At 44.8% G+C, this 21906-nt stretch overlaps 2 long non-coding RNA genes across 3 annotated transcripts in view; one reads left to right on the top strand and one right to left on the bottom strand.

Annotated features, from left to right (window-relative positions):
- LOC309334112 overlaps positions 1–21906 on the top strand; it is a 200011-nt gene that overhangs the window by 83376 nt on the left and 94729 nt on the right. The gene's annotated exons all lie outside the window — the stretch shown is intronic.
- Positions 1–21906, bottom strand: part of LOC309334044 — an 89010-nt gene that overhangs the window by 11017 nt on the left and 56087 nt on the right. The window contains exon 1 of one of the 2 annotated variants that reach the window (XR_014152790.1): positions 602–744. The exons of the other annotated variant lie outside the window; for it this stretch is intronic. This is a non-coding gene — a long non-coding RNA (uncharacterized lncRNA). Of the gene's footprint in view, positions 1–601; positions 745–21906 lie in introns of those variants that run through there. 2 annotated transcript variants of the gene reach the window in all.

Genomic DNA, 21906 nt, shown 5'->3' with positions numbered 1-21906 from the left:
CATGGAGAATTGTTGGAGGGTGTGTGGAAATTTGGGAGCTGGAGGAGAGAGCAAATACATTTCTGGATTCCCCCGCTGCTTTCTCTCTCCTCCCGCCACAGAACTATTTCCGTATCTAGTCAGTATCATTTACTTGGACCGAAAGCAGGAGCTGAATAAGAAGCACACCCCTCAGTTGAAATCTTCAAGTGAGTCTTGACATTTTCTCCTTGTCTTTTCAAAAATCCTATGCCGTTTCTGACAAATCACAGTGGATGAGTGAGATTCAAAAGTTCTTTGATTTTGCACAAAGCCTGGATGTACTATGATAGGAATTGTGCGGAAGCTTTGATGATATCTTGTGTTTTCAAGAATATCACTTTTATTATTAACTGTGGGTTCACAAGGAAGGTACAAGGACGGCAAAAGAGAAAAAGGAGCATGTCAGCCTCTTTGAGAGTGTTGGAATGTTGTTATCATCAGGTTTTAATACCAGAGGATTTGGGGTTTTGTTTAGAATCATAGAATTGTAGAGTTGGAAGGGACCCTGAGGGTCATCTACTCCAACCTCCTACAATGCAGGAATGTAAACTACAACATCCATAACCGATGGCCATCTTACCTCTGTTTAAACACGTCCAAGGAAGAAGAATCTACATCCTTCCAAGGGAGTCTGTTTCACTGTTGAACATTAGTTCTTCTTGATGCTTAGTCAGAATTTCCTTTCCTGTAACTTGAATCCATTGGTTTGGGTCCTACCCTCCAGAACATGTTCTAGCTTCTCTTTATCCTTCTTAAATGTGGTGCCCAGAACTGGACGGGTTGGGTCTGACCAAGGCAGAACAGAGAGGTACTTTTACTTCAGATGTAGCCCCATGGCAATCTTTGCAGCTGCAATACTTGGTAACAACAGCAGCTTTTAAAGGTTCTGAGACACCAGAGATATTAGAACAATTGGTCAAATCCTTTGAAGCTAAAAAAAAGGTCTGCAATTACTTGTTATAGATATTTACCATCAACTAATGTTAAGAAATTAGTGGAACAAAGAATTTGAGGTTACTATCTAGACAGTGGGGAAATGTTTATGTAGCAAAGGTGTCTAACTACGACTTGTACAACATAAAATAATTTTTAGAATTTACTGAACTCCATTACGTTTAAATAGAAAAGGACTGTCCAAGAGAGCATGTTGTTGGAGATGTTATAATGATAAGACGTCTTTGAAACACATGATTTACAATGTCCTTTGCTTACTAAGTATTGGGAGCAAGTATTAGATTGTTTAAACAGGACTGTGTGGAAAAAGTTAAAATTTTCAGATGAAAATATTATTTTGAATTACGTTCCTACTATATGGAATTTGACAACTGGACAACATAACTGGATTCTTTGTGCCCTTACTATGACCAAAAGACTGATACTGATGAACTGGAAAGAGAAATCTATGGTCCTATTCAGTCAATGGATTGAAAATATTGTTCCCCTCTATTCACTTTTTATTTCTGCTTTATATTGTTCAGTTATAATATTCTCCATAAAAAATATAAAACCACAAAAATGCATAACATAATAACAACAAAAACAATACCCCCCTCACATACACATAGTTTAAAAGGCCATAGGTTTTTTATAAATTAGCCAAAGACCTTGGAGAAGAGTAATGTTTTTGCCTGTCACCTAAAGATATGCAACAAAGGTGCCAGGCGAGCCTCTCTGAGAAGAGAATTCCACAATCAAGGAGCCACTGCAGCAAAGGCCTGTTTTCATGTTGCCACCCTTTATGTCTCTCCTGAAGGAGGCACATGAAGAAGGACCTCAGTCGAGCATCCATGCCTAAGGGAGAGGGGTGTTATGTATTCAGTGGTCTGTGTTTCTGAGGATTCTGAGCCCCTGTGTTTTGATTTGATGCATGATATCCAATCAGAGAACATTTCAGGATTTGGGCCAGTGTCAACGGTCCTTAAACTCTGAGTTATGATTCATACCTTAGGAGTTCAGACAGCCAATAACATTGAGAGTTGGAGTGGCCCAGCCCTTCAGAAATAAATATAAGCAGTTGCTTTGCCACTGTTGTCCAGTTCTGTTAGTCAATAAAGATTCTTGCTGTTAACACTGTATCTTGCTCTGTGGGAAACCACCTACACTTCAACAATAGTCCAGCACCTCCACAGGTAAATCTCCAGATGTAAAGGAGAAGTAGAATTGTGTGTCATCATTGGTGACAATATACTCCAAAACTCCAGATAACCCCACTCAGCAGTTTCATGTAGGTGTTATATGGGGGGTAAAATCAAACCCTGAGGAATCCCACATTAAAGGCTCCAATGACCATCCAAGTAGGACCAGAACTATTGCAAATTGGTTCCACCTACCCCTAACTCAGACTGCTGCTCCAGAAGGATACCATGCTTGATGGTATCAAAAGCTGCTGAGAGCTCAAGGAGAATTAACAGGGATGCCTTTCCCATGTCTCTTTCCCAACAGAGGTCACCATACAGGGCAACCAAAGCAGTTTCTGTGCCAAAACTAGGTCTAAACCCTGATTGAAAAAGATATATAAAATCAGTTTCCTCCAAGAGTGCCTGGATCTGGTCTGTGTTAAGGCTGTAATGTTAGGTCATGGGCCCCACTTAGCAAAGCAGGACTTAATATGGACAGATTTAGCCTGCCTCGATTTAGGATTGAATTAATATGGCAATATTCCATTCCCTGCCCCCGCTCCCCCCCCCCAGCATAATGTTTGCTTCCAAGCTGCTGAGCATTCACAACCTCTTTCTAGTTCTTGTAGTTCTTGTAAACTATTCTGTCTATGGTAGTTGACTGGTTTTCTCAATAGCATCTATCTCTAGTTAGACCTGCTTCCTAAGGCATGTTTGCACATGGACTGAGAAGAAACAAGGGGGCTGCAATCTATAGGAAATAGGGAAGCCCTTCATCCTCCTAAAGAAGTACTTTCTCATAACTATGATGAAAGGTTCATTTCTATGGCTAAGACTGATGAATAGTATCAAACTGCAATCCTCAAAGTTTAGCCATGCTGTAAAAGTCTATTTGTTGAAAAATATTATTGCTAAGAGCAAGACAGCCTTGGTTTCATTTGAAGCTTTGTTGCTTTGATGGTGAAGTCAAAGTTTGAAAATGTCAGGATTTCAATAAAAAAGATACATAGATTCTTTGTCCCTATTTTTAAAGCATTGTTTGTAACCAGTTCACAATGCTTTTTCAAGAAATGTTTGTAGTACCATAGCCTGAAAACAAGAAGCCTCTTTTATGTAGTCTAAAAATGTCTATAATGAAATCTTCCATAAGCCTTAAAGCTTTCCGGAACTTGAGAAAAGACAAGGACACATATCTGCCTTTGATTGTATCGAACATTTGTTGATGAAAGGACTGTGTAAACTTGAAATGTGGTGGATGACTTGTGGAAGATTTCGTGACATTTTTTTACCATAACTTTTCACTGGTTCTTTTCCTGCAGCTGTTGGCTTGTTGCCAATGCAATTTCTACTCAGAGTAGACTTACTGAAGTTAAGAGACACAACTAATTTAGGGCTGTTAATTTTAATAACTATAACTCAATTAGATACAGCCTATTATCTCTGTAGTATCTGTTTGTTCTAGCGGTCAAAGTGTGGTGGGATTGCAGACCACTTCTTTCTGGTGGATCTACAATCATCCCACTTAGTGCTGAGATGCATACTGCCTCCAACAGTGGTGGAAGAACATAAGCATCATGCTTAGTAGCCACTGATAGAGATATCTTCCATGAATTGTCTTGTTTTAAAGCCATTCAGGTTGATGGCCATCACTACCACTTGCAGCAAATCCTATAGTTTTAACTGTACTGTATCAGTTTTATTTATTGATTCATGGTTTTCCAGTCTGGCTTGGAGGGCAAGCAGAAAATTACAGTTTGTGTTAAACAAGAAATAATTTGTTGAATTTAGCACTCAGTGGTGGGAAGGAGTGTTTACCAAACTATGGCTTGGCATTACATGAGAACTTAGTCTCAGAATTTCAAAATATTGGATAAAGGTATTCACTTCTGAGGGCATTACTTAGAGGGTGCATTTATGATAACACTTATTTTTTTATAGGTGTGATTTCTCACCAGCCCTTCAGAGCAACGTCCCAGAGCAGATTACAGCAATATAACCATACAAGTAGTTTATACACAATTATATAAGCAAGTAAAACAATTCCAAGCAAAAAAAGCACAGTAAAGATGATAAGATGAGGTGAGGTGAGATGAGATGAAGAGAAGAGAAGAGAAGAGAAGACATGGGTTCCACAAAAATACTTTTTTTTGCTAAGGGCTAGGGTGCAGAGGTCCATCTTCAACATATGACAGAAACTGTATAATGAGGATGCTAGACACAGCTCTGTGGGGAGAGAGTTTCACAATTCAAGGGCTGCAACAAAGAAAGCCCTCTTCAAGGCCACAATTCCCTACATTTCTGACACTGGTAGAAGTACCAAGAGAACCCTTTCCTTCTGTCTTTTAAATATTGCTGCAGAAACATCTACATCTCATAATGTAAGAGTGAGATGGAATATAATGTGACCGGTTTTTAATGCAGAAATGTCAGTGTGAAGACTTTTCTTCCTTTCTTTTTCCACTAAGGATCTCATTTCTAATGGGATTTTGGTTCTCACTGAAACTAATTTTTTTCTGTCATGTCTGCTTTACTGATTTTCTTTGGGATAAGCTGATAGTCTCCATTTTCTTTCCTTTTAAGAGCCTTGTAGAAACTGCAGTACTAATGAAGACAATTTTTAGAAATAATCTCGTTTTCTATTAACCCCCCCCCCCCGGTATACTTTAGTATTTTTGTCCTTCCCAAATATTATCTCTTGTCTGGAGTTGCTTGGAACTGTCTGCCCCACCCCACCCCCCAAAAAATTCATAACAACATTCTAGCCATCATGACTCATAGCCATTGATAACCTTTTCCTTGTTTAATTGTTTAATCCCTTTTGAAGCTGACCAGAATAGTGACCAGCTACATTTTATGGGAGTAAATTCAGTAGTTTAACTCTGCAGTGTGTGAAAAAGTACTTCCTTTTGTCTATCATGAATCTCCCACTATTCAGCTTTCCCAGCTACCTTCACTTCTTATCTCCCCTTCAGCTCCTGTCTCATTCTCTCTCTCCAAACTGCTGCTTCTTTTACACAAAGCCCTTAAGACCCATCACTGGGGCTCCAGGGAGGATGAGTCACCTTCCCAAAAGAGCTCTTGCATTCATGGGATGATCTCTGTGCATCTTGACCACTAGCTCCCATTGAGATTCAGAGCCATTAAATGCAGTATCCCTAACATAAGATAGGGCTTGGAGAGGCCAACATCTATAACAGCAGCATCCATGACACTTCCATTTAAACAGCATTGCTATGTGTAGTCCCAGTTCCCTGCAGAAGTGGATGTACAATGTGCAAAAATGGAGGAAAATATCATAAACCCACTTCATATCTATTTCAGCACATCTACTGGTGGCTGGTGCTTTATATATCCTGATAGCTGTGACTATGCAAAAGAACATTTTCTATACCATTACTTTTTTCCTCATAATAAATCTGATTAATTTCTTCAATTTATAACATTTGCTCAGCAAAGGAAGGAGGAAGTGACTTTAGTCAGTTTGAGACTCTACCCTAATCCAGACTTCCTTTTGTGCTGTGTTTCTAGGCTTTAAATCTCTACATCAGAGCATTTTTTGTCAAACCCCCCCCCCCAGTGCTTTCCCTGGGGAAGCCCACTCTTTAGCTCTGATTTGGAGCAAGTGGCAATCCACAGAACACCCAAATTACTGTTTGTTCTGATGCAGCATTAAAGAGCGGTTACAGAGGGCAACAATAACAAAAAAAAATCACACAGACACAGCACTTTAAAGCAGGGACCTGTGCCTAGAAAGCATGGGTGGATGAGCCCTCAGTTCTGCTGTTGAAATAAACGTAGTCCAAGTCTTTACTTAGCAGTTTATTTATACATACCTTAAGGCATGGGTAGGCAAACTAAGGCCCACGGGCCGGATCAGGCCCAATTACCTTCTGGATCCTGCCCGCGGACAGTCCAGGGATCACCGCGTGGATCGCCAGCACATGCATTCTTTCCCTTTCTCTCCCTCACACAGCGGCGGTGGTAGCTCCTCCCTCCCTCCTCCTGGCTTCTTCCCGCCCTGCCTAGAGGAGGAAGGGGGTGGGCTTTGTTGGTGCCAGCAGCAGCAGCGCTCGAGCGGCCGCCATTTTAAGCAGCCTCTCTCCGGAACCCTTTCGTGCGCCACTCATCGTCCCTCTGCCACCACCGCCAGCCCCTGCCATTTGCAAGACACAGGTAAGCAGCCACCAGGGCTTGTGGTGCTCTTGCATCATTATTATTTTTCAAAATATAGTCCGACCCCCCCCCCAAAGTCTAAGGGACAGTGGACTGGCCCCCTGCTGAAAAAGTTTGCTGACCCCTGACTTAAGGGGTTGCTTTTATAAATGTACGAACTAACATATTAAATGACAAATATGTCCCAATTAAAACAATACCACCTTGACCCAGAAAAAGACATGAGCAGTGTTTCTAGTTTTTCCATCATGTAAATCGCATGCATAGGAATGTTTATTTGAGTTCAGATGCTGCATCGATTTTAGTGCTATATTCATTTGAGTATGCCTCCTGAATCACATCAGGATCAGGATGGAAAAATGCGCTCAGATAAGCACCCAAATGCACATATCACTGAAATCAATGTGGTGTGGATAGACGGACATTATGAGACTATGCATCTGATTTATGTGTGTGGAATTTGCTGGCATGCATGGGATCTGGACAGAGGCATTTGCAATTTAAAAACACTTGACAATGAAAATAATCACTGACCCTCAGAAATATTTAATGGATGAAATGTATTATAACAGTGTACTTGTCTACACAAGTATACACAAGTATTATAACAGTGTACTTGTCTACACAAGAAGTAAGTCCCGTTGATTTCAATGACCCTTCCAGGTAAGTTGGTGTTTTGTTGATTTATTGATTATATTTAATTTATTTATATCCCTCCTTTTTTCCAGAACAAGGACTCAAGGTGCCTCACAAACAAACACAGATGAACACAAATAGCTAAAACATATAAAAGATAATAGATAAGAAGTAATTAAACTATGACTGAAATAGATAGATATAGATAGATGATAGATAGATTAAAAGCCCTATTAAAAACCCTTTTCTTTAAAGCAGTGAGTTCCCAAAAGCTTGCTGTAATAAAATGGTCTTCACCTACTGGCATAAAGGCAACAAGAAGGGAAACAGGCTAGCACCTCTAGTAACGGAGTTGCAAAGTGTGGAACCAGCCACCGAGAAGGCCCTCTCCCACATCCCTGCCAAACATTCCTGTGAGGGTGGTGGGGCTGAGAGAAAGGCCTGCCCCTAGGAATGAAAGGAATCTTTCAATAGGATGTCACATGTACACACCTTAGCTCCTGGGTAAGGAAGGATTTTCAGCTTGAGGGCTCCATTCCTTTATAGGGAAGCTTTCTGGGGATCACATTCTAGTGAATCAGTGAAGCGATAAATGTGACTCTGGCCTCTGTTCAGCAGGCTGCATTCCAGCTGCACAAAAACCAGAGGATCCTTCATACACAACACCCCACACATATTTCCATCCTCTAGCCAGACAAGCAAGAGGCATTATCACATACCCTCCAACATTTCTCCAACGAAAATAGTGGTGTCCTACTCAATAATTATAATTATAATTATAATTATAATTATAATTATAATTATTTTATTATTTATACCCCACCCATGTGACTGGGTTGCCCCGAGACTCTGGGCAGGTTCTAACATATATAAAAACATAATAAAACATTAACAGACCCTCCATGTGTCCCTATTTTCCAGGGACAGTCCTGGATTTACAGCAGCCGTCCCAGTTTCTGATTTGATCCCAGAATGTCCCTCTTTTTCTTAGGACATCTCACTAGCTTTGCCTCAGTGTCACTAGAATTGCCTGAATGTTTTTGCCTGGCTGGGATGTTCCTTGAATTCTGATATTGCATCTTGGTTGTCTAGGTGGAGAATATAGAGAGAATGTTTGTGTAGAAACTAGCCTTACATTTGTTTATCTCTGCCCATTTTTACCTCTGGCCTCACCCACCACGGGCCTGTACCCTTGCCCAAAACCCATTTAACTGGAGGGGGCACCCTCCATCCACACTTTAAAAGCTTTGGAGAAGGCTGCCAGAATTGCATACCATCCAACTTTTTCAGACCAAAACTGGGATGCGTGTCTTCCGGGACGTGCTCCCAGATGAGTCATGTGACCCATGCCTCTCTCTCTCTCTCACCCTGAAAACAGTGCATTTTGGGGGCAAGAGTGCAGCACCTAAAATGGCTACCATAGTCTTGCACAAAAAAAATCTGATGTCTCATTTTTTCCAGGGCACCTGGCAGGTATGCAATTGTCCACTTGCACAAAGGACTCCCTTCAATTTCTCCCTTGCAATGAAAATGACCTCTGCATGTGCTCAAGGGCACTTTCTTTTCTTCCTTCCTGTCTTTCAGGAAGAAAGTTTGCTCTGTGTTTGTCTCCTGCTGCTGTTTGGTTCTTATTTTTACTATTCTATGTTTTCACCTGCCTCTTTGGCCCTCCCCTCTCCTTCACAAATCTGCAGGAAGTGACAGCTGTGACCCAGGAAGGCAAGCTCAATCCATGTTAGGGCACTTGTGGTTCAATAAACGGCCTATGTTTGGTTCCTCCTGGGGACTGTGAAAACAAAGCAAAAGACAGGCTACTATAGAATACATGGCAAGTAGACAGCGTTCAGCCTAGGAGGTCACTGGGTTTGATTTAGCCCTGGTGTGTATACAATACTACATTTCCTTATACATATGTGTTTATAAATGCCTGGTCTCCCATGTAATGTGAACTGAAATGGCTGACAATGCTTCAAAACATCAACAGCTGGGAAATTATCTTTCCCAGCAGCCAAGTTTACAAGGTTGTTCTGTTGCTGGGGGGAAAAATGTGTACCATTTTGGAAATTGTATCCAACAGCTCCCGTTTTAAGCTTCTGCAATTTTGAAAAGTGAAAAAGTGAGGGTTCGAATTCCTGTGTGATTTGAACATTTTCTCCAATTTTGGTAATAGAGCACTATTTTTGTTCTACTTTCTCAGTACACATGTGAATCTATTAGACTGTGCAGTGGAAGTAAAAACACACCAATTTAGTGCTGTGTATTATGGATCCCAGTAGAAATGGATTTATGGGTCTTGAATCCACTGTAATGTGAGCTATTTATAGTAAACTGCTGAGAATTTAATAGCCTAATATGTTTATAATCCCAAGAGAATCTGCTATTAAGGCGTGAGAGAGAGGAGAGGAGGGAGAGATGATACATAGTTAACTTAACATCACTGATGCTACTCCTTCTTAGCCTTTTGACACACACACACACAATCTGAATAATTGTACAAGTTGAAATTTTATATTGTGTTGAGATGAGCAGAACACCCCTAATACACTTCTTTGATAAACTAGAAATATTTATTAATTTACAAGAGTTTGGAGGGATTTAGGCAGAAGCTTCTATTGGTACACAATAAATAACACCTCATCTTTCAAGATTCAGGTAGGAAGCCGTGTTGGTCTGACACAGTCTAAATAAATTAAAAAATTGTCCAGTAGCATCTTAGAGACCAACTAAGTTTGTTCTGTGTATGAGCTTTCATATGCATGCACACATCTTCAGATACACTTTCATCTTTCAGTTTGTGTTGCATCCAGGTGCAGTGAATTAATGGTATATTCTTTCCTTAAGAACAATCCATATGAGAAAATGCAGTGTTGGGATGCTCTGGAAATTCAAGCATGTGCATCTTGAAACAATCTCACAGGAACACTGTATGGGGAGGAAATATATGGCTGTCCCTTGAGGGCAGTATCCTTATTGAGACATGGTGGTTTTTGCCAACAAGAGGACTTCATTCTATCCTCTATCCTATCACTTCCAGTGGGCATGTGTGCCCCATTTTCACAATGTGTGGCAAAATAAAGAGGGAGGAAGTAGCCCTTCCCTTGCATCACTTTGTAAGACATTATCTGGGGCTATGAATTGTGAAGCAGCACTCAAGTCTGACCCACACATTAATTCAGGAGGTGTTGATCTGGTGAGTCTGTTTTGGAATCAGAATTTGTCAAGTGAGTCTGGGAGGTACAACCCCCAGATATCATGTGAGCAATTCAGCTGAGCTGTGAAAGAGATCCATGTGTCTCAGAACAGCAATACTTCTGTTCTTACTTATTTGTTTAGAAAGTGTATAAACCACTTGATCAAAAAACTCTCCTCATAGGGTCCAGGAGTTCTCCAAGCAGTAGAATTCAATTCACAATACTGCAACAAGCACATGAAAAGTTATCACGATTACATTTTACTTTCAGCCAGTGATCGCTGCCATGGGTAATATGCTGAAACAATACCAGTGTCTGCCTGAGTAGTTTCTCAGTGCAACACCGAGCCTGACAGATTAAAATTCATAGGGCAGTGCCCGCTAGCCCCACCACACAGAAAGTGGGACTATGCACAAACATATTCCACACAAATGGAAAATATTGAGGATGCATACCGTATATTTCACAAATGTTGTAAGAAAAAGTGGTTTTATGAGCACATTATTCCATAATATCTGAAAGATGGCAACATTATATAGCAGCATCCCCTAACACTACCCGCATGCCTCCAGAGAAACCACTATTAAATAGAAGTGTAGAAAGACCCTTTCACAAGAAATTAAAAAGAGTGTAGTTATAGCCTACTCTCACATTTATTTTTCAAATGTAAAATCGTTATTATAAGATTTCTGTTTGTGGGTATTTCCCTTTGTAGAGCTGACGTGCTTTGGACAGTCGATTGACAGATATGTAAAAAAATATTTGGGAGGAGAAGGTGGGTGAAAGTCACATATGTCTAGTTTTAGGGAAGTGTCTTAAACAGAGCTACAGATTTATTTATTTTATTAAGTATAAGTCAGGCTTTCATAGAAAATAATGCGCTCAGCTGTTAGTCTGGATATATGCACCCACAAATGGTTGTGGAAGATTTTTATTGCACGGTGAGGAGAATTGTCAGATATTGGAAGGTCAAATGGTAAGGAGCAATAAAAAGGTAAAGGGACCCCTGACCATTAGGTCTAGTTGTGACCGACTCTGGAGTTGCGGCACTCATCTCACTTTATTGGCCAAGGGAGCCGGCGTACAGCTTCTGGGTCATGTGGCCAGCATGACTAAGCTGCTTCTGGCGAACCAGAGCAGTGCACGGAAGCGCCGTTTACCTTCCTGCCGGAGCGGTACCTATTTATCTACTTGCACTTTGACGTGCTTTCGAATTACTAGGTTGGCAGGAGCAGGGACCGAGCAGCGGGAGCTCACCCCGTCATGGGGATTCGAACCGCCGACCTTCTGATCGGCAAGTCCTAGGCTCTGTGGTTTAACCCAAAGCGCCACCCAATAGCCCTGCTCTAATTGAAATGGCAAGCCATTTACTGCATTCTGATTTAAAAAAACACCAAAAGAGCACAGTAAGTAACCATTTTGGGGGGGAGGGGAAACCCTTATTTTTGGTGAAAACTACATATCCTGTTTTGGAAGTAAGATCCCCAAACAGATGCCTATTTCAAGGCAAGGAGAAAATATCTTCAAAAATAATTGGGGAGGTTTTACACACTCTCAGTTGAATGGTCAAGGTCTGCATCCATATGGGGGTGGATTTTTAAAAAAGTTTTCCTCTCAGAGTGGCAAGTCAAGCCTCATGTAATGGGGACTTAATTGTGTCAAAATTGATTGACGTTCACACTCTGAGACTTCTGATACCTATATCATACACAACCCTTTTAAACAACATTTTGCACAGCATTGTTGGGCTTTATTCTTAGTAAGTTTCACTTTATAACAAAGCTATACTCATAGTAGACCCACTGAAATTAATGGATAAGTGGACCATGTACATTAACTTCAGTGGGTCTAATCTGAGTAGGACTAGCATTGGTTAATGGCCAAAGTGTTCTGTGCACTGATTTTCTTAGTGTCTGTTGGGTGGGGGCGGAGAATTGGGAAGCAAAAAGGTACCACAGTTATCCTGATGCGTGAGACCAAAAAAAGATTGCTGTGAAATGTATTTTAGTCTCCATTATATTACACTCTGAAAAGCAGACTCTGAAAGAACCGGGGGGGGAGTACAGGTTGCCGTTATATATGCCCATTACTGTGGGTGATGCATTAAAAGGAACATATTTCTCCACTTCCCAACCTTAATGCAATATTTCTGTGAAGTGTCCCTCACATGACCCCTGTATCGAAGTTCTTTCCTCCTCCCCTATCATGGGGCCTAAATATGGTACAGTACACTTGATGAACTCTTCATTTCAGCCAGTGGTTCCATTCCTCTTAGACTTTTGACCTTAATTCCGCCTTCCAGACTGCTATGTATTTGGCTTGATTATTTAGCAAGCTTCATGCTCTCTTGCCCCTATCCTCTTACACATCCCCTCCTTCAAGCAATTCTATAATAAGACATACAGTGGTACCTCGGGTTAAATACTTAATTCATTCTGGAGGTCCATACTTAACCTGAAGCTGTTCTTAAGCTGAAGCACCACTTTAGCTAACGGGGCCTCCTGCTGCTGCTGCCGCCGGAGCCCGATTTCTGTTCTCATCCTGAAGCAAAGTTCTTAACCTGAAGCACTATTTCTGGGTTAGCGGAGTCTGTAACCTGAAGCGTATGTAACCTGAAGCTTATGTAACCCAAGGTACCACTGTATTGAAGGATTTTTGCCACAAAGAGCTTCCATGTAGAATCATAGAATTGTAGAATTTGGAAGGGAGCCTGAGACTCATCTAGTCCAACCTCTTGGCAATGCAGGAATCTCAACTACATTGTACATGACATATCTTGATACAGAACTGCAGAAACATTTATTCCTGTAGCTGAGGATAACACTGATCATAATCCAATCATAGAACCATAGAGTTGGAAGGGACCGCAAGGATCATCTAGTCCAACCCCCTGCAATGCAGGAATCTTTTGCCCAAAGTGGGACTTGAACCCACAGCCCTGAGAATAAGAGCCTCAAGCTCAACCAATTTAACTATCTCAAGCCAATGTACATTTGTCTATGTTGTCTTGAAAGCTTCGGAACACAGATTGGGGTCCTGGGATATCCTCAGATCATGATCCTTAGATCATTTACTTTCTTCTCTGGAGCTACAAATGAAGTGCACACGTTTCTCCATTCTGAACACATGAATCCACTGCAGTTTTTCCTCAGTTTCTCAACTTTCCAGTCCTAAGTCCACTTCTTCACATTACTGAGTGTTCACACATTAATTTTTTCTCTCCTTCTGACATGTGTGTATCTGTTGTAAGGACAGCTGTGTCCATAGCTGTCAACTTACAGATTTGAAAATAAGGGACCAGCAGCCTTGAAAATAAGGGACTAGCAGCCAAAATAAGGGACCTGCAGCCTCACCTGTTCCAGGCACTCCAGTCTTCCTGTCCTCCTGCAGTCTGGTCAAACACATGCTGGCAGCTTCAAGAACACTGTCCAACCAACTTTGTAACCAGAGGTTCAACTGAATAGAATCTGAATCACATGCACCACAAGGCCTATGCAGCCTCAACTTAAGATGGCTCCCCAGCCTGGCTTTGCACTGCAAAGTTTGCAGCAGCACATGCAACCAAATGGCATCCAACATTCAAAAAAACCCCTCAGCTTGCATTAACTAGCCACACACAAGGCATGCAAGCTCCACCCCCCGGTCATGTTTTAAAATTTTCCTTTTCCTTTTTATTTCTTTATTATTATTATTGTGATAGTTGAAGGTGACCCGGAAACTACAACTAATCCAGAACGCAGCAGCCAGACTGGTGACAGGGAGCGGCCGCCGAGACCATATAACACCGGTCTTGAAAGACCTACATTGGCTCCCAGTACGTTTCCGAGCACAATTCAAAGTGTTGGTGCTGACCTTTAAAGCCCTAAACGGCCTCGGTCCAGTATACCTGAAGGAGCGTCTCCACCCCCATCGTTCTACCCGGACACTGAGGTCCAGCACCGAGGGCCTTCTGGCGGTTCCCTCACTGCGAGAAGTCAAGTTACAGGGAACCAGGCAGAGGGCCTTCTCGGTAGTGGCGCCCTCCCTGTGGAATGCCCTCCCACCAGATGTCAAAGAGAACAACAACTACCAGACTTTTAGAAGACATCTGAAGGCAGCCCTGTTTAGGGATGCTTTTAATGTTTGATGTATCATAGTATTTTAATATTCTTTTGGAAGCCGCCCAGAGTGGCTGGGGAGGCCCAGCCAGATGGGCGGGGTATAAATAATAAATTATTATTATTATTATTATTATTATTATTCTTAGACTTCTTATTGGGTGAGCAACACAGCCAAGCAACACAGTTGGAGACTCGCTCCTCCCTAGCTGGCAGGGAGGGAGGGAGGGAGGGAGGGAGGGAGAGGAGTTGCTTCCTTTGAAATTTAAGGGACATCATTTAAGGGACATTTAAGGGACATCTATCAATAAGGGACAGCAGCGGGACATGGCACTGGAATAAGGGACTGTCCCTTCAAATAAGGGACACTTGACAGCTATGGTTGTGTCTGGCCCAGTGACCTTGACAAAGGCCTAGACTGGCCCTATAGCCCTACCTGTCTCCCTCTGCTGGCCACTTACCATTTCTCCACCACTGACATGCAACTAATACTGGTTTCTAGACTTTCCCAACATTCTGCTCTGGGAGTGGGGAGAGGAGGTAACAAATAATGCATATTTTACATCCCTCTTTTCTATCTTTAAAAACAAAAAGATAACTAACAAAATGTTTTTAGAAAGCCATTAAAGCAAGCTAATGTAGCAAGAAAAGACACATTGGTGATGAAACAAGAATAAAATCAGTTGAGACACACACACACACAGGTCTGCCTCAGATGCTTTACAAAAATGCAGGTGTGAGTTCAGAGCCTGCCACCACCTACTCACTTAGAGCACTAGATGCATACACACACACACACTTCTGTGAACCACGCTGAGACCTCTGGGTATAGGGCGGTATATAAATTCAAACAACAGCAACAACAATAAATTTCAACTTAAGTTTGCGATTTTTTAAAAAAATATGAAAAGTGAAGTTCTTCTAATTTTCACGTTTTTGTAAAGCATATTTTCCCCAGTACAGTGGTACCTCGGGTTAAGAACATAATTCGTTCTGGAGGTCCGTTCTTAACCTGAAACAGTTCTTAACCTGAGGTACCACTTTTGCTAATGGGGCTTCCAGCTGCCGCCGCACCACTGCCGTGTGATTTCTGTTCTCATCCTGAAGCAAAGTTCTAAACCTGAGGTATTATTTCTGGGTTAGCGGAGTCTGTAACCTGAAGCATCTGTAACCAGAGGTACCACTGTATAATGTATTTTCATATGTAATTTTCACTTATGCATGTATTTCTGTGCATGCTTTAACCTAGTACAGTGCATGTACTTGGCTGGAGAACTGCATTGCATATTTTGGAGATGTGAGAATCTCAAAGGGTGGCTGTGTTTTGGTTTGCGTACTATTTTTGCAAAGTATGAATTAGGTAAATTCACCTTTAAATGTGAAATGAATTTCATTTTCTCCCCGTTCCTATTGTCATTATTGTAATAGCCCTTCCTTTTTGTTGTTGGACAACAGTTCCCATCATCCATGATCACTGGCCATCCAATGACATCTGGAGTGCCAGAAGTGTTCCTCATCCCTTCTCAGAGCCAATGGATATTATTTTTAAATTTGAGCATGTGGATTTATTTTCCTAGTGAAAATAGAATAAAATGGGACCATCAAGTTTACTTATTTATAGGTGGCACTGCACTTAACAGTCTACACTGAATAGTCTGGTCAGAAGGGGGGGGGGAGACAACCCACAGTAAGTAATGCATAATTTAGTGATCCCTTGAGTTTCCATCTTACAGCTATTTTGTATTTACAACCGCCTGTGAATTTTAAACTTTTTTGGGGGGGGTATTACTGTTTGAAAATTTAATAACAAATACAATAGCCAAGCAAAATATAGATAGTATCACATTGTTATGCTGAAGAAATAAGACTACATAAACATCCATTTCATTGATTCTTTTGTCAAAGGAAACAATAATTTGTATACCACTGTAATCATATGCAGGAGTTAATGCCAGCACAGTTTTATGTTTCCCTGCAAGTTATTGTGTTTTAATCTTTCCAGATACTTCATAATAAATATGAGATCATATTCAAAACGAGAGCATAATTTCGGTGACTTGGAGACAGTTGAGACAAGCATAGAATGCAAAATATGATTCATTCTTGAAAAAGGAGAGGCTATCATTAACATTAATACACTCCCCAACCTACTGTGTAGTGTCTGGTGAGTAAATTTGCAGGCAGTGGCAAGAGGAGGCATGTCCTAAGCTGCATTCACAATGTTATGTAGTGAAGTTTCACCCTGGGCCAGCAGGGGGATACTGTATATAGTTTTCACTCAGGTCTGTAGATAGTTTTCCCTCAGGTCCGCGTCAGTTATTTTAGGCGGGAACTCTGGGCTGTTGTTGTTACAATGTTGACAGCCGGCTGCCTATAAAAGCAGGCCGGCTGAGCTGTTTGTAGTCAGTTCTATTCCAGCTTACGAAATAAAGAGCTACTTGGAGAAATCGCTGTGTCGTCTGCTATGTCAACCCACAACTTAACACTGGCGACGAAGGTGGGATGGATGGACATCAGAGCACAGCCAGATGCGGCCAGCCTCTGAACTGAGCTGAATCACTGAGCTGAATCACAGAGCGAAATCACTGAGCGAAATCACTGGACAGAACCAATTCAGAGCTGACTGTTCTGGCTAGAGCACTGTGTTCCATCCATCGCCCTTCACGCCGGCATCAGAATCATGGCTTCACTTGTGCCTCTACCGCCGTTTGCGCCAGCCTCTGAATCATGGGATTCCTACCTCGCTCGGTTCGACTGCTACCTCCAAGCCAACGAGCTGACAGCAGTATCAAAGGATCGTAAGCGGGGCCTATTCCTCAGCCTCTGTGGGCCTGAGGTGTTTGAGACGGCCCGAGCATTGGTTGCGCCCGAAGCAGTCCAGGCAACACCATGGGACACGATCCAAGAGAAGCTCCGCAACCACTACGCACCAAAGCCGTCCAAGATTGCTGCCCGCCATGCGTTCTACCACCGGAACCAGGCAGAGGGGGAGTCAATCAACAACTACACCACCGCCCTGCGACAGGCTGCAATGCACTGTGAGTTCCGAGACTTAGACGATGCCCTGATGGATCGAATCGTCTGCGGGGTCCGGGACATCCATCTGCAACGGCGTCTCCTCGCCAAGCCAGACCTCACACTGCAGAAAGCCATTGAGGAGGCTGTGGCCTCAGAAGCTGCTGAACGCTCCGCCCAGGAGATCCGCAAGTGCAGCAGCCCACGTCTTGCTAGGGAGCCAGTTCCGGTGCATCATGAAGAGGCCAGCAGTGATGAGGCATCCTCCAGTGAAGGCGATGACGTGCACCAGACAAAGCGGGAGCACAGGAAGTTCCAACAGAAGTCCAAGGGCCAACCGGAATGTGCCGGCTGCGGAGGCAACCATTCCCGTGCCAAGTGTCGATTCAGAGACGCCATCTGTAGGAAGTGTTCCAGAAGGGGCCACATCGCTAAGGTCTGCCGATCGGCTCCGTCTGACACCCCCCCTTCATCGACTCGCAAGTCCAAGCCTTCACTCCAGTCTGCCAAGGAAAGTTGTTTCGCTCTCACCAACTGCCGCTGCCCGTCTGGAACCACGATTGGCCAAACCGACTCGCCTACGCGACGCAAGCTGAACGTCACGGTGCTCATTGAAGGAGCTCCATGTGACATGGAGATCGACACCGGGTCTGCCCTGTCCATCGTGTCGTGGAGCACCATCAAAAGACTGGTACCCAGAGTGTCCAAAAGGCAACTCGACTCTCACCGTGTACACCTGAGAGACTACCAGGGAAACGACATTCCCGTGGTAGGCGTTGGCCGGTTCCGGATTGCCTTCAAGGATTTTTCGGGCCTGCTCCGGTTGGTGGTGGTCGAAGGTCAGCGGCCAAGCCTCCTAGGGCTAGACTGGTTTGATGCCCTCGGCCTGGAAGTCACCGGCATCAACTGCATCTCTAACGCAGAGACTGAGGGTCTGGTCAAAGACTTTGCCGAGGTTTTTGACGGCACCTTGGGGCAATATACAGGTACGCCCATCTCCTTTAGCCTTGATCCACAAGTCGCCCCCATCAAGCTAAAGCCACGCCGGGTTCCCTTTGCTCTCAAGGCTAAGGTGGACGAACAACTGGACAAACTGATCGCCCAAGGAGTTTTGGAGCCGGTTGACCACGCCAAGTGGGAAACCCCCATCGTCACGCCTGTCAAGCCAGATGGGTCGGTGAGAATCTGCGCTGACTACAAGTGCACGATCAACAAGGCACTTCAGCAGCACGCTTATCCGGTTCCTGTTGTCCAACACCTGCTGCATTCCCTGGGTGAGGGTAAGGTCTTCGCTAAGCTGGACCTTGCCCAAGCCTATCAACAACTGCCAGTCGATGATGCCACTGCTGAAGCCCAGACGATCGTCACCCACCGGGGGGCATTCCGTTGCCGCCGGTTGCAGTTCGGGGTGAGTGTGGCTCCTGGCATCTTCCAAAGCCTTATGGAGCGTCTCCTGCAAGGGCTTCCGGGCGTGGTACCATATTTTGATGACGTCTTGGTGTCTGCAGACTCACACCAGCAGCTGTTCGAGCGCCTCCGTGCCGTGCTGACCAGGTTCCAAGAGGCCGGGCTCAAGGTAAAGAGGGAGAAGTGCCAGATCGCCGTTCCACAGGTAGAGTTCCTGGGCTATCTTATCGATGCCTCCGGCCTTCACCCGACCACATCCAAGATCCGCGCTATCCAGCAGGCCCCCACCCCAAAGAACAAGACGGAGTTGCAGGCGTTCCTGGGGCTGCTGAACTTTTATAACATGTTCCTGCCCCACAAAGCCACAGTGGCTGAGCCTCTTCACCGACTCCTTAGTACAAAGACGCCTTGGGCCTGGGGTCATCGGGAGACGGCGGCCTTCAACGCGGTTAAGGCTCTCCTTTCATCAGACAGTGTGCTGGTACAGTACAGTGAATCCAGGCCGCTGGTCCTTGCCTGCGACGCCTCACCTTTTGGCATCGGTGCTGTCCTTAGTCACCGTTTTCCAGATGGAAGAGAAGCACCGCTCGCCTACTTTTCCAGGACACTATCTCTGACGGAACGGAATTACAGCCAGCTCGACAAGGAGGCATTGGCACTTGTGGCTGGAGTGAAGAGGTTCCATGAATACCTCTATGGCAGGACTTTTGACCTCATCACTGACCACAAGCCACTCCTGGGCCTCCTCGCCGGTGATCGTCCAACTCCACCGGTCCTCTCGCCACGCATGCTGCGATGGACTGTTTTCCTGGCTGCCTACCACTACCGGCTCATCCATCGCCCGGGGAAATCGATGGGCCATGCCGACGCCCTCAGCCGTTGCCCTCTTCCAGCATTTGTGGAAGACCCGGCTCCAGCTTCATCGCTCCTTCTGATTGAGGATCTTCCGGCAGCGCCTGTATCAGCTGCCACTGTGGCCTCCGCGTCTGCCCAGGATCGCACCATCAGCCGGGTGCTCAACTGGGTGTGGAGGGGGTGGCCACAAGGGCCTTTTGCATTGGAGTTCCAGCCCTTCGCAACCAGACAACATGAACTCTCAGCTCATCGCGGCTGTCTGCTGTGGGGAGACCGCGTCGTGATTCCCCAGGGACTCCGTCAGCGCGTCCTGGAGGCTCTGCACGTTGGCCACCCGGGAATTGTCAAAATGAAGGCGTTGGCTCGGTGTTACGTCTGGTGGCCTAATATGGACGATGCCATCACTGCCTGGGTGTCCGCCTGTCAAGCGTGCCAAGAGTCGAGGCCTGCACCACCGGCAGCTAAGGGACACACCTGGGAGATGCCAAAGACACCCTGGTCGAGGGTGCACATCGATCTGGCTGGCCCCTTTCACGGCCGGACCTTTATGGTAGTGGTGGACGCCTATTCCAAATGGCTGGAGGTCGCCCTGATGCCCTCCACCACTACCGAAGCTGTCATCCGGGTGCTGCGAGGCCTGTTTGCAACGCATGGGTGTCCTGATGTCCTTGTCTCTGACAACGGACCACAGTTCACGTCAGGCACGTTTGAGCGGTATCTTTTGGGACTGAGCATCCGCCATGCCCTAACGGCACCCTTTCATCCATCCAGCAACGGGCAAGCGGAAAGAATGGTGCGCTCGGCAAAAGAGGCACTGGCGCGCCTGGACCGGGGAGACTGGCATGAGCGGGTCGCCGAATACTTGTTCGTGCAACACATCACCCCTCATGCGGCCACAGGGAGGAGTCCTGCTGAACTGCTTATGGGCCGCCGCCTCAGGTCACCGCTTGACCGGCTACACCCGGACTTTGCCGTGGCTGAACCCCCAGGCTGTGCCAACGCGCCACGGTCATTTGTCCCAGGAAACCAGGTCTTTGCCCGGAACTATGTGGGGGACATTCCTTGGGTGCCAGCCACAGTAGTGGGAGTCACTGGACCTCGCTCGTACCAGGTGGCACTCGAAGACGGACGCTTGTGGCGACGGCACATAGACCAGCTTAGGCGCAGGGTTGGGGACTTGGACACTACCGAGGTGCCCCCAACTGCGCTTGCGGCTCCAGAAGAGACACGTACAGATGGCGAGGCCCCACCTACACCTCCCTCGCAAACTGCCAGCGTGGAGCCGAACCAAGCCGCTTCAGAGGGTCTGCCAGACTTACCACAGACTCAGACCACTCCACTTGCGGAGGCTCCACCCACAGCAGCGGATCCAGGGGATTTGGTTCCAACGCCACCTAGGGTCGCACCACAGCCTCAGCAAGAACTGTGTGGCCACCCGGACTTGGCTACCAGTCCCCGGCGGTCTGGCAGAGTTTCCAAGCGCCCAACTTATTTAAAGGACTATGTTGTTGGACATGTATCACTGTTGGTCTAAGTATGGGAAATGTAACCAATATGCTTTTGTGCCTAATTGAACCATTACGCGTAGTGCTGTATATAAGGAAACCATTACGATTGTAACTAACGCCTTATCTCGGTGGGGAGGGGTGTTATGTAGTGAAGTTTCACCCTGGGCCAGCAGGGGGATACTGTATATAGTTTTCCCTCAGGTCTGTAGATAGTTTTCCCTCAGGTCCGCATCAGTTATTTTAGGCGGGAACTCTGGGCTGTTGTTGTTACAATGTTGACAGCCGGCTGCCTATAAAAGCAGGCCGGCTGAGCTGTTTGCAGTCAGTTCTATTCCAGCTTACGAAATAAAGAGCTACTTGGAGAAATCGCTGTGTCGTCTGCTATGTCAACCCACAACTTAACACACAACATACAAGCAAAGCATTACGATACCACTTTAAACAGCCATGGCTTCCCCCAAAGAATTATGGGAACTCATAAACCAGTTAGTTTGCAAATAATATCAACCCTGTCACCCTGCTCTACGCATATAGGGTGTCTCAACCCATTATTTTTGCTTGCCGATAATTGAAATCATAGGGGATAGTTTAAAATTAAGGCCATGACATCTTAGGATGAAGGGCCAAAATGTTTCTCCTTCTTCTGATAACTCAGGATTAGACAGTTTCCCAAAACCTAACAGGTTGTGGTCATCTAAATTACAGTAACTTGCAATATACTGTCAACATTTTAGTTGCTGACGTGATTTCTGAAATGGCTTTATTAAATTCAATTGCTTCATTGAGTGCAGTATTGCCTACCCTGGCTGGTAGCTGCTCTGAAGATGAGAATGCTATAGGTGGAGATACCAGGAACTGGATGCTGAACATTCTGCACGCCAAGCAT

This window comes from Podarcis erhardii, assembly GCF_964252035.2.
Source record: "Podarcis erhardii genome assembly, chromosome: Z".
Taxonomy (NCBI): Eukaryota; Metazoa; Chordata; class Lepidosauria; order Squamata; family Lacertidae; genus Podarcis; species Podarcis erhardii.
Note: the sequence above shows the minus strand (reverse complement) of the source record. Positions and strands in the feature narration are given on the sequence as shown.